The 4,093-nt window shown below is 39.0% G+C and overlaps 1 non-coding gene across 1 annotated transcript; it reads left to right on the top strand.

Moving 5' to 3' along the window:
* Positions 1-267: 267 nt before the first annotated feature.
* LOC131489989 (small nucleolar RNA SNORA52) lies at positions 268-402 on the top strand. Its single transcript, XR_009250886.1, has one exon. It is a non-coding gene; the product is annotated as a small nucleolar RNA SNORA52 (small nucleolar RNA).
* The last annotated feature ends 3,691 nt before the right edge of the window (positions 403-4,093 follow it).

Below are 4,093 nucleotides of genomic sequence, written 5' to 3'. Positions count from 1 at the left end.
TTTGATTTTGGCTCAGGTCATGATCTCGCAGTTCAGGGGATTGAGCCCTGCCTCAGGATGCACGGAACCTGCTTGCGATAATCTCTCTCCCTCTCTCTCTGCCCCTTTCCTGTGCTCTCTCTCTCTCAAAATAAATAAATAAGCTTAGAAAAATAAATATGCATAGTCTCTTGATTACTATGTATAAATTTTTAAATAACCTGAATACTTAAAGTGATTCAAGAACTTTAGATAGTATCTCAACTTCCTCCTGTAAAAGAAGAAATGTGGTCCATCCTAATCCCTGCCGGTTAGCCTGCAGTCTGCGGGGCTTCGCCTGTGGACTGGCGTGCTCTAGAAGCTTCACCCAGAGAAGTGAGTGAATCTTCAGTAGGTTTGTGTCAGGGTGGCATCTCGTCACTCAGTGGGGGTGGGGGTGGGGATGGGAGAGAAGAAATGATTTTCTACCTCCATCTACCTCTTCTTTCTCGACACACCATCGCTCAACTTTTCACACCTGTACTCCCAACGTCATGAACTCAAAGTTTATGACATTTATATAGTTTTTTTAGGTTTTTAAAAAGTACTTTCACAACCAGGAGCATATTTGCCATCTCCCTTGTGAAGGGACATTTGGCAATGAATGAGACATGTGAATGGTGTCCCAAGGGCATCCATTGGGTAGAGGCCAGGGATGCTGCTAAATATCGGACCGTGAATAGGACTGTCCACCACAGCAAAGAATTATTGGGCCCAAATGTTAGTAGCTCTAAGTTTGGGAAACCATGGACTCCGTAGGCTTACTCTGAAAAATGGAAACCAAAAAAGACAATTTCGAAAATATCATACCACAGAATCCACTGAAGAGCCAGGTAATAGCTTCTGTGTCATCCAAAGGAGAATCTTAAAAGCACCAAGGTTGAATGATACACATTTTCTTCAACTTCATTATTCAATAGAAATCATGCCACATTGCTTCTTACTTGGATCAGGATTTTTTGGGTATATTTTTGTTATTCCTGGAATTTCTAATGTCTTATTTTAATCTCATGAAAGAAGAAATACATTTTGTTTTTTGTTTTGTTTTTGTTTTTGTTTTTATTACACCGCTAGGATCATGCAGCTCCTCTGAAAATGTCAGTTTTTTGCAGACTGCTTTTCATGACTGCCGTGTAGCTGTCATATAGGGATTTTGTTTCCCCTGTCTCTTTCATGCCCCTCCCCAATCATTTTAGATTCGGCATCTTCACGCGTTAGATTTCTTTTTCATTTTGCCAATATATGTTCTCATGTAATTATGTCAAGAATGATGTAGGAGATAAAAAAGTTTGAATACCTTCACACTTAATGGTTTAGCAAAGCTATAGATCCTCAGTTTCACAGCCATGTAGCTCAAAGCTTTGGGGATGTTATTTTACTGTCATTGAGTATCCAGTGATCCTGAAAAGAAGCTTCATGTCCGTCTCACTCTAAATCCTTTGGGAGATACACTCCCAAAACTTTTGGAGCTTCTCATAAGCCTTGGTTGAACTTGTTCATTTAGGTTATTTTGGGGTTAAATTCACATAAAAAGGTGTTTGTATTTTTCACGTAAAACAAAATATGAAGACGGGAGCTTCTGATTTGAAGGTTCTCAGCTAGTGTTTCTGAGACCTCTAGGTCTAACCTTAAGGTTGTCGGTTCACTGCAGCAACCTTAAGCATCATGACCTCCTGACAACACAAGAAAGCATGAACTTCTCCTCCTCCTCTTCTTCCTCTTCCTGCTCCTTCTCTTTTTTTTTTTCTGTCGTCTTCTTCCATTTCTTAGTCTTCCTCTCTCTCCTTCTCCTCCTGTCTCTCTCTTTCTCTTAATCAGAAAGACATTCCCTTTCTCAAAATCCCCCTTAGCCACCTTCCCCCCTTCAGTCCATTGGCCACAATTGGCAAGCATTTTTACTTGGTCACTGATCAAGTAGACAGTGTATGCTTGTCTCCTGTCATTGGGAGAGTATGACCTTGCCTTATGTAATTTTCTCAATAATTCAGATTCTTCTGAGTAAAAAGGAACAGACTATCTATTGGGTAAATAAATGACAATATCTGTAGTATTTTGAAATTTCATCAGTAACAGCATGCATGGACTGTTTTTTTAATTTAATAATTTAATTTAATTTAACTTAATTTAATTTCACGATTCCTTTTAATCTAAAGCGTCATTTTTATTAGCTTTGGGAAATTTTGGCCTACCGTGAAGTTCCCCATAATTTCTTTCTCCCCTTCCTCAGGAACTACTAACAGAGAGGTGCTGGCCCTCCTGGACTGGTGCCTTTTGACTTTTATTGTTTTTTTCTCAAATTGTTAATATGTTTCTTTTGTAAACCATGTTCTTAAAAAGTTCTAAATTCAGTTCCATAAAGTCCCTACATTTCTCCTTTTTCAATATAAGTTGTTTTTATGTTAGTGCAAGATCTTGAATCTGTCATGAAAGACTAATTAAGATTTTCTTAAAGTTTTATTTTCTTCTGAAATTATTATTCTTTGTTATAGGGCCATATGTTTTGATTGACTGGCTCTTAGTCATATTTGTTCATGTTGAAGATTTTTCTCACATCTTTGGAAACATTGAAATGTAGATTCCATGGCTGCGTCCTCTCCCTGCCCTCTCTGCACCCCCCATGACCCTGGCCCAGAATTCCTGGCCTCTTCTGCCCCAAATGAGAACATATATTACAAGCTCTAAGCATGACGGCAGGAAAGAACATCCAGCAGACAGTACTTCTGTACCACCACCAGAGCCAGAGGGGGGTGGGGGAGAGACATCCTATCCTGAGGTACCAAAACCGACTCTGAAAGTTTTATCCAATTCCAAAAGGTCACTGTGGTTCTGAAGAGAATTTCTTAACTTTAGACCAAAAATAAAAATTTATATATTGTACATGGTATATTTGTTGGTTTGGGGAATGTTTAAATGTTGTGAAAGATAATTCATTCAATCAGTTCCCATTTCTGCCTTACTCCCAACCTTGACCCTTCATACTTGTTGAATCTAAGCGCCAGCCTACGAAACATGGCTCCAATCTCCACTCATAACTTCTCTCCATGTTATGATTGTTACTTTCTCCACTACTATAATGTATAAATCATACCACAGTAGCCTTCTGTCTTCCTGAAATTCATCCCAATCTTGGTCCATTCGTGACCTCTTTCCCCATTCACATTTAAGAAAATTAAAGTATATAGTCTTGTACTCTCTAGTTAACATTTCAATGATTACTGAGAACTGGGAAGACTGCTGGTTTTCTGCGGTATTGAGAAGGAAGTAAAATCAAGTTTTATTTTATTGACTGAATATTCTGCTCACGTGTACATCTTCCAACGTTTACGTGGTCTTACACGATCATAAATAGCCTCCATTTCTATTCCTTGCTCATATATCAAGTCCACATAAATCTAATCCTCACATTTTCCTCACTGCATTTTGTAATATACTTACACTGTTTACACCAAGGCTGCATCTTTTTTTTTTAACATTATTTATATTTTGAAAGACAGAGACAGAGCATGAGCAGGGAAGGAGCAGAGAGAGAGGGAGAAACAGAATCTGAAGCAGACTCCAGGCTCTGAGATATCAGCACAAAGCCCGACGTGGAGCTCGAATTCAAGAACCGTGAGATCATGACCTGAGTCAAAGTTGGACGCTTAACAGACTGAGCCACCCAAACGCCCAGCCAAGGCTACATCTTTTAGCACAGTCATGGCACATGCTATAAGCTCAGGGAACATTATCCATACTAATGGATTAATGAAGTCACATCAATCCCCAAATATTCCAGAAGATGGGCTAGTGTTAATAGTTGCTAAAAAGCAAAACAACTTGTGAAATATTATCATGAATGTTTTTTTGCAATTTGTCTGTGTGCTTTACAACTAGCAATTACCAGTATTGGTTCCCCTTCGGCCTTCCGATTATTTGTCCATATTGCGCCACAGGCCTTGATTGAGCAATCTCTCTTTGTCTTTAACCCAATACAAGCTACCTGTCTCCTAATTCGGCAAAACGTCCCCAACATTTTCCTTTTTGGGATTTCCATCACCCACTATATTAAATTCTCAACGCTTCTAGGAGAATTAAG

This window comes from Neofelis nebulosa, chromosome 1 (assembly GCF_028018385.1).
Source record: "Neofelis nebulosa isolate mNeoNeb1 chromosome 1, mNeoNeb1.pri, whole genome shotgun sequence".
In the NCBI taxonomy this organism is placed as follows: Eukaryota; Metazoa; Chordata; class Mammalia; order Carnivora; family Felidae; genus Neofelis; species Neofelis nebulosa.
Note: the sequence above shows the minus strand (reverse complement) of the source record. Positions and strands in the feature narration are given on the sequence as shown.